This window comes from Aulonocara sp. 'chitande type north' Nkhata Bay, linkage group LG9 (assembly GCF_057382095.1).
Source record: "Aulonocara sp. 'chitande type north' Nkhata Bay isolate Kocher_YH1m ecotype deep benthic linkage group LG9, A_spYH_male_GT1.1, whole genome shotgun sequence".
Lineage (NCBI taxonomy): Eukaryota > Metazoa > Chordata > Actinopteri > Cichliformes > Cichlidae > Aulonocara > Aulonocara sp. 'chitande type north' Nkhata Bay.
The window spans coordinates 219,495-228,489 of record NC_141352.1 but is presented as its reverse complement, the minus strand read 5'-3'; the positions used below and the strand labels follow the sequence as shown (position 1 = coordinate 228,489).

Here is an 8,995-nt window from a genome sequence, read left to right as displayed (position 1 = left end):
AGCCCTCAATGTCTAAGTGTATTTAAAATTGAGAGGTGGGCAACGACGCCAGGGGTGGGGTGTACACCCTGATGGTAATATGGACTCCGTGATTGTGCCCACCCCCAAGATCCTATATGTATGTGTAATGAGAGTGTGAGTAATGTGAATGTCTAAGTTGTGGGATAAAATTGAGGCAGAGGCAGCCGGAAGGGGACAGAGGGGGGGGGGGGGGGGGGGGGGGTAGCCTCCTCTGCACCCTGGTGACATACCCCTACTCCAAGGCCCTGCATGTGTGGGTGGTTGTGGTGGAGCGGGAAGAGGGAGGCAGCTGGAGATGGGGAGGGAAGGAAGGGAGGGGCAGGTAACCCTTCCCTGGGGCCAGCTCCCCCGCTGACCCCAGTAGGCACTCCCACACTCCGCGACCCGCCAGGGAAAGGGGGCCCAGGCCCATCCAGACCGGGGCCCAGTGCAGCAGCGCCTCCCGGCCCCACAGAGCCCGGTCATCAGTGCTTAACCGACCCGCTTCTCTCTCTCCGGTCAGAAATATCAATTTATGTCATGTATGTAAGTGTAAGCGTGTCTTCATTGCATAGGTATTTTTGTAATCAGGTGTAATTCATGCCTCTTTGCACTGAGTTGTGGATTCAAACCAAGGGCGTAGATTTGGCATGGACGGAAGGGACACGTCCCCACCAATATTCAGCGATTATTGAATTTGAATTGTCCTCTACTGGAGTCCTACCTCATGTGAGTCCTACCTCAGGTTCTCCTGACCCCATTAAATCTGCCATATTGATTCCTTCATGTGTGAATGTCAAATTTGGCACATCTAAAATTTTGCTCAACCTCTGTTGCGTCAATGGGGTCATTGTGAATGCCTGTGAGTTCACATACGCAACTACACTGTGTGTGGTAAGCACTTTCAGTGGGTGTTCCCTCACTATGTGTGCTGTTTTCTGAATTATTTTTGCTACTCCTGCTGCATGTTGTGTGCATGTGGGATGCCTTGCTTCTGTTGAATTTAATCTTATGCTGACATACATAAGCACATCTCCACCGCCCCCTTTTTTCTGAAACAATACACCATTTACAACTCCATTTGTTTCTGAAACATCAAGGTAAAATGACTCATCGTAGTTAGCTGTGGCCAGATCTGTGGCTCTTGACAAATCCTGTTTTAGTGAAATGAACGCTGTCTCTGTGTCCGGCGTCCAAGGCAATTCAGCCTTAAGATTTCGAACGCCGACTTTCTTGATCAGGTCCCTTAAAGGGGCGGTTTTGCCAGCATAGTTCGGGATGAACTGCCTGCTGTAACCTGTCAAGCCAAGAAAAGAAAGCAACTCCTTCACAGTTCTTGGTTTTGGATGCGTCAGAATTTGGTCTCTGTGTGTGTTCATTAATCCCACTGATTTGTGTGCGATCACCCGGCCCAGAAATGTTACCTCTGGTCGGACCAACTGCAGTTTTTCTTTAGTTACTTTGAAGCCACACTCCGCCAATCTGTTCAACACCACGAGCGATGCTGCTGTACAGGCCGCTGCTGACGGGGCTGCAATAAGAAGATCGTCAACATACTGTGTCAGTGTACAACCCTCCGGCAGTTGACATGGCGACAGTGCATCTTTCAGCACCTGATTGAAAATGCCTGGTGAGAGTGCAAAGCCTTGTGGCAAGCGTGTGTACCTAAATTTCCGGCCTCTGTATGTGAATGAGAAAATGTCTCTGAGTGACTTGTGCACCTTCTATTAGAAGGTTTCTATATTGGCTAGAATTAAGATTATTTTTATTTTTCCAGTTCATGAGGACCGTTTTCTTGGCGATGCATAGGGCAGTAAAAACCATGTGGACTGTATTAGTTTCTGTAGTGACCTCATCCAATTTTCCCAACAAACACACTAAAGGGGAGGTTGGAATTTTACATTTCAGACACTTTGATAAGTCTTCACATATCCCGTGCCAAAACTTCTGCACTGGTGGACAGAACCAAAGAGCGTGGATGTAATTGTCTGGTGTATTGCCTTGACAGTGTGAGCAGTTGTTGGAAGATGTAAAGCCCATCTTGAACATCCGATGAGCTGTATAGTGCACTCTATGTAGTATTTTGTATTGTATTAATTGCTGTTGAAATCACCCAATTCTTTGAATCTTTGGGCTGAAGGAAGGACAATACTCGGTGTATAAATGCTCAATCATCAATCATTTATTTCCATATGTAACCCCTGGTCAGCTTCTCTTTCCAGCGCTGTGTGAATAAAACTCTCTGGACTCGAAGTGGGTAGAGCTCAGGCGTGATTTATTCCCCTGCAATAACATGGGACATGAATAACCATGGGTTTCAGCAACAGGATTCCGCCCAAACACAGCGAAAGCTTCATTGCTACTAACTATAGGCTTATGATCGTATAGTGGAACTCTTAGTTTTCCCAAATAAATAAAAACAAATATTGATTGAAAAATAAAATGGCAACAATACTTATCACGGAAAATAAAATAGAAACATTACTGCGTTGTGGTTTAGATAACAAAAGAAAAGTTAATTCACTTAAATGCACATTCATGTAAATATAAATAAACCAAAGCCAAAATTCCCTTTTACGTACAATAGTAAATGGAACAATGCTGCCATCTACTGGGCAAACTTAATAAGCAATATGTCTTAAACAGAATTAGCCTGCAGCTCAACCATATACATGTTTCAAAGTACACATACCTGCAATAACATGGGACATGAATAACCATGGGTTTCAGCAACAGGATTCCGCCCAAACTATTGAGAGAAGTTTCAAAATTATTAGACACGACAGCCTCCTCTAGCTGTTAGCCGCTAGCTCCACGTGTCCATTTTTCTTACCGTCTAATCTATTAACTGCAAAACACGGTCATAAACCTGAAATCTACTCAAATACTACCGTATGGGCAGTTCATGCAGTTAGTGCACTGTCATATTAGCTTCAATGAGGATTTTCAAATATGTTTTAAACTCATGCTCTGTGAGAGCGGACGGAGAGGAACTTACCACAGCGAAAGCTTCATTGCTACTAACGATAGGCTTAGGGGGTAGCCCGTTTACCAGTAGCAGACTTCCGCTGCGGATTTTCAAAATAAAAGTTCCAAAATAAACCCATGGTTGCGATCCCAAGTTTAACAGGAATTTAACAACAACAAAACCATATCCATTCTTTTACATCGTTACATACACCCCCCTTAAATTCTGTTAAACTCCAAACCAGTTCAAGGGAGTATCAAGGGCCAGAAACAAAAGAACTATGAATAGGGAGGTGAAGAGGGAGGTAATTTACCCCACACAAGGTGTTCCTGAAGGGGTTCCAGCGTAACACGCTGTCTCAACTTCACTGTGCCAATCTTATCAGGCACCGCCCCTCCTCGCCAACGCTCAACATTGGAAAGCATGGATAAAAACTGTCCACAGTCATCATTGGTGACATCACCTGAAATAGATACAAGCCTCCAATACTCATCCGTATTCTTCATTACATGAATCAACGACTTAATAGCGTTACTGCCAATAATCATGTCGTCACTTTGGCCTGGAATAACCAGCGTGGGGATGAGCAGCTTGAAACCATAAAGAGTCACTTCCAAATCACAAACTGCTTTAGGTTGGAACTGGTGGCCCCCAGCACCAACAACAACAATGTCATTAGCTGGTTCGAGCTTCAGATCAGGGCAGGACTGTAAAAGCCGCGTAGCAGTAGCCTCACTAATAGAGCACGACATAGAGCCACTGTCGATCATGGCTCTCAGTGAAACTCCGCCCACAGTCCCCACAGTCGTATAAAACAAACTGTCAGATTTCTTAATTCTTAATTCTTCCAAATTCTTCATTTGGAAGACAACCGTCGTACCAGGTGGCGAAGTGGAGCACAGAGATTCATACATGGATCCCAGGTCATCGCTGTCGCAAGTGGGAGAGTCACTCAGATGATCCACACTTTCCTCCCTCAAATGTGGATCAACTAGTTTTCCGACCGTCGAGGGGCAGAAGACGACAAGGATCCAGGACAGGCACGCCTGGTGTGGTCAGGTGAGTGGCACAGAAAACAGAGTTTGTGATCTCGGCAGTGCATGAAAGCTGTGTGCGACATATCATGACAGACGGAGCAGGGCTTATCATGTAGGCCCTCAATCCTGGAACGTCTGGAGTTAGGCCGTGTGGTCAAACCAGGCTGAAAGGATCTTTGCAGAAGAACCTTCTCAAGCATGCCTATGAGCCGCTCCAAAGCAGCTGAATCTGTCGACTGTGGCTGAATGTGCTTCTCTGTTGGCTGGACAGGCAACGCTGTTGATATCTGCTGCGCATTCACTGCAACTCTCTCGGCCGTCGTGCTGCTTGAGTTCAACGTTCCTCCAGAGTGGGACTCACACAGGATTTCCTGGACCTCATTGGCTGTCCATTTATCAATTGTCTTTGATCTCAAGATCATGGCAAGCTCAGGGGAGGGACAGTTTTTGATGAACATTCGGGTGACCTCAGTGCTGGGGCTACCCAATGCCTGTCCTCGTTCCTTCAGGCGCTCAACAGCAAGATCAACAGCACGGTGCAGCCTAAGCCAGTAATCGAATGCACTTTCGCCTTTCTCTGGGAGAGTGGTGTAGAAGTCTGCCAGTGGAAGAGGTGAGCACTGAGCAGAGTCAAAGTGTCTCCTCAGGATTCCAAAAATAGCCTCAGGATCACGTGTGACATCTACGACACTGTTTCTAATGCCAACCTGGACCACATCCTTAGCCTTGCCTCTCAAATGAACAAGAATCTCCTCAGCCTGTTCTTCGGGTCTCAGACTCCCCAGCTTTATAAAGGCTCTCATCAGATCCTCCCACTCTCTCACAGAAATGAGATCAGAACCATCCCCTCTGAAGCATGGTGGGTCCTTAAGCTTCCTGTGGGACACAAATTGCACCGGCGCAGCATCAACAGCAGATGTAGATGACACAGCATGGAAAGGTGTGGCCGTAGGTGCAGGTAAGGGGGTACTAGCAGACGGGCTGAGCTGGGTTAAGATACTCTGCGCTACTCTCTGACCAACCAGTTGGATCACATCCCCCATCTGACTCACAATCTCCGTGGCAATAGTATCTGGGTTAGGAGAAGGTGAACTGTTGTTCTGAGACGTGTGTGACACATGGCTAGGGGGAGGGACAACAACCCCTTCACTGGACTGGGGCCCTGGGATCCCCTGACTATCCCCCCTAACAAAACCACGCCCACTAACGTGAGTGTCATAACGCAAACGCAAAGGGGAACATAACAACCCCCTACCCCTACCAACAACATTAGGAGTACTCGATCCCTCCTCTGTGATGTCCATCACAACAACTAGAATAAAACAAAAATGCTATATATGCTCCTTTTAAAAAAAAATGTGTCAGAAAGAACAACAATGAATCACAAACGTGCAGCGCTGAAACTGGCCCACGTTGCTGAGAGGAGTCCACCGTCCAAACACTCGATTGACGGCTCACGGCACCAATGTAACCCCTGGTCAGCTTCTCTTTCCAGCGCTGTGTGAATAAAACTCTCTGGACTCGAAGTGGGTAGAGCTCAGGCGTGATTTATTCCCCTGCAATAACATGGGACATGAATAACCATGGGTTTCAGCAACAGGATTCCGCCCAAACACAGCGAAAGCTTCATTGCTACTAACTATAGGCTTATGATCGTATAGTGGAACTCTTAGTTTTCCCAAATAAATAAAAACAAATATTGATTGAAAAATAAAATGGCAACAATACTTATCACGGAAAATAAAATAGAAACATTACTGCGTTGTGGTTTAGATAACAAAAGAAAAGTTAATTCACTTAAATGCACATTCATGTAAATATAAATAAACCAAAGCCAAAATTCCCTTTTACGTACAATAGTAAATGGAACAATGCTGCCATCTACTGGGCAAACTTAATAAGCAATATGTCTTAAACAGAATTAGCCTGCAGCTCAACCATATACATGTTTCAAAGTACACATACCTGCAATAACATGGGACATGAATAACCATGGGTTTCAGCAACAGGATTCCGCCCAAACTATTGAGAGAAGTTTCAAAATTATTAGACACGACAGCCTCCTCTAGCTGTTAGCCGCTAGCTCCACGTGTCCATTTTTCTTACCGTCTAATCTATTAACTGCAAAACACGGTCATAAACCTGAAATCTACTCAAATACTACCGTATGGGCAGTTCATGCAGTTAGTGCACTGTCATATTAGCTTCAATGAGGATTTTCAAATATGTTTTAAACTCATGCTCTGTGAGAGCGGACGGAGAGGAACTTACCACAGCGAAAGCTTCATTGCTACTAACGATAGGCTTAGGGGGTAGCCCGTTTACCAGTAGCAGACTTCCGCTGCGGATTTTCAAAATAAAAGTTCCAAAATAAACCCATGGTTGCGATCCCAAGTTTAACAGGAATTTAACAACAACAAAACCATATCCATTCTTTTACATCGTTACACATACAATTCAACAGTCAGAGCATTACAACGTCCGGACGGGAGAGATGCTACCAGAGGGTCAGGCACATGTCTCAAAATGGTGACGGGTTGCTCAGCTTTTTATAGTCTCTAGTGGCCCCCAGCTAGTCGTAAAAGCCAAAACATCACATTCTTTCTCTGTTACAGCGCCTAAGTTATGACCTCGGCAGTTATTTCTCTGCTTTCTGTAAGGTGGGGGTGTGGAATGTGGTCTGTCTATCTCCCCTGTCTTAGACACAGAGTCTCCTGCTTACAACCTTCTCTTCATGATTCAACAATTAAGCATGTCAAGAATACAGTGTAACACATTCCCAGCAGATCAAGGATACAGAGTGATGCACATTTATCTAATGAACTAATATGTGAATATGTTCTGTTAACTCAAAAGTATAATGAGAACTAAACTACATACAGCTCACACACTCTATATTAAAGGGTATAATGTGATCTACAGCAGTATTCTAATTCAACTACTTTGATTACATATATAAGGTAACATATAATAACAGAATAATATCACAATTCCCCCTTTGATCTCTTTTCTTCAAAGAGATCACTTACAACATACACTCCAGCATTGCAAGGTCCAGGTCTTCTTGGTCCTGAGGCCCTCTGTCCCCCTTTAACGGGTGGACCATCTGTGGGATGACCTCTGTGTTCACGCAGTTCAGATGCAAGCAAAGTTAGATTTAAGATAAGATAGAACTTTATTAATCCCTCGGGTGGGTTCCTCTTACAACCATAACAGCAGTTACAGATGACACTCCCATCACTCCCCAATTCTCCCACAGCTTTATTTTGGTGCTCCAGTTTTCCACTCCCATTTTAATGCCCCCTTATACCTTTCAAATGTACTTAGACTAGAACCTCTGTCTAAGGAGCTTTTAACCTTTATTTTTATTGCTGCAGCTACCAGTGTCTTCCAGTTGGGTGATTCTCAGCTTCTTTCTTCGACCTCCGGGGTTAGACCACCCTTTAGTCATTGCACAGTTCTGGGGATTATTCTGCCCCGATTTCAAACAAAGATCTGTGTGTTTTGGGGTCACCGGCATGTCCCCCTTTTTGCCAAGAGCCTCTTGAACCTCGTTGGTCTGGTGTTCCTGGTTCTCGCCAACCCCTTCATGGTTATTGCTGTGTTTGTGGGATCCATCTTCTCCAGGAGCTCAAACGCCATGACACTTGACCCCAGTTGCTGTCTCGGCAGTCCCTACATCTGTCTCTGCTGTGAAGGGTCCTCACATCTCCGTGTCCCCGTCTGGTGTCTGTTCCTTTCTCTGCAAGAGAGAGAAAACCAAAACACCTCTCTCCCTAGCCTTGATAATCTAATATTGTTATCCATTGTTGTTCTAATGATTCAAATTTGGTTCAAAATATTATGTTCAGGACTTATTCTAATCATAATCTATGTGTGTGTAAAAGAAATCAAAAATTAATGAACCCTTTCTAAGTCTAACACATTATAAGCTTAAGTTTTACCATAGCTACATTATTAAACACAAAAATAAACTCATAGAAATTTTCATATCACCATTGTTTGATGTTCAAACTCAACTTCCACTTCCCCCTTTTTTGACACACTCCCATGTGTCAATTCACCGGAGCTAGACACTTAAAAGAGAAGGTTAGTGACATATCTCAGAAAGTATCTTCAATCCCGGACATTTCCCTTCTCCTTATGTAATAAAGTCTGTCATCCTTCCATGCCCTGGTAACTGGTCCATCCAGAGCTGTAACATTTTGAAATGTACATACAACAAGCCAAACCACACCTTGGTCACACCAACCCTTTTTCTGCCCCGAAGATGTCCAATGCCATCCTAGTATGGACTGTCAAAAGTGGCTTTAACGCTGACTATCCTGACAATCCATTTTATAACGTTTCCTGGTCAGATTTGCCAATCTCTGCACCAGGGTTTTAAACTTTTCGCCATTTCCATTAGTTGTTATTTTTATTTAGTTTCGACTCCAGATTTTCAATTTTTACCAGTTGTAATTAGTTTTTACCAATTCTTTGCTAGTTTAGTGTAGTTTTTATTTTCTGAAAATCCTTAGTTTCAATTTAGTTTTATTTGTGTTTTGCAAAAATTAAGTGTAACAAAATCCCAGTTCCATCATATCAGTCATGCTCTTCTGGTTATCCTTGGGTGTTGAGACTAATAACTATTAACTCTTGCCGCACCGAGTGGTCCTAATTTTGGTTGAAGTGAATTGATAACCTTTTGAAGGCGATTGTTTCACACCTTTATTTAGATGTCCCAGTCCTGTTGTCTCGGGATACATCACGCTGCCTTATCTGGGGTTAGCTGTTTTCTGGGGATGCGGGTTGAGTGGGTGAGCTCTTCAAGGAGGGGGAGTGTGCTCCCCCTGATGAGGTCTTCTAGGTAAGCTAGGTTAACCTTCTTGTGTGAGCTTTTCAAGTGCACTTTAAGGTTAGTGGGACTTTTAGTTTTATAAATGTCCCTCATGACCCCCTGATGACCCAGTATTTCATTTTTGCACACTGTAGTACACATTTTAGTTTT

At 44.2% G+C, this 8,995-nt stretch overlaps 1 long non-coding RNA gene across 1 annotated transcript; it reads right to left on the bottom strand.

Annotated features, from left to right (window-relative positions):
* Positions 1-2,258: 2,258 nt before the first annotated feature.
* LOC147321347 (uncharacterized) lies at positions 2,259-6,620 on the bottom strand. The gene is made up of 2 exons (XR_015130929.1): positions 5,395-6,620; positions 2,259-2,749 (listed from the first exon to the last, which is right to left on the bottom strand). It is a non-coding gene; the product is annotated as an uncharacterized LOC147321347 (long non-coding RNA).
* Between the last annotated feature and the right edge of the window lie 2,375 nt (positions 6,621-8,995).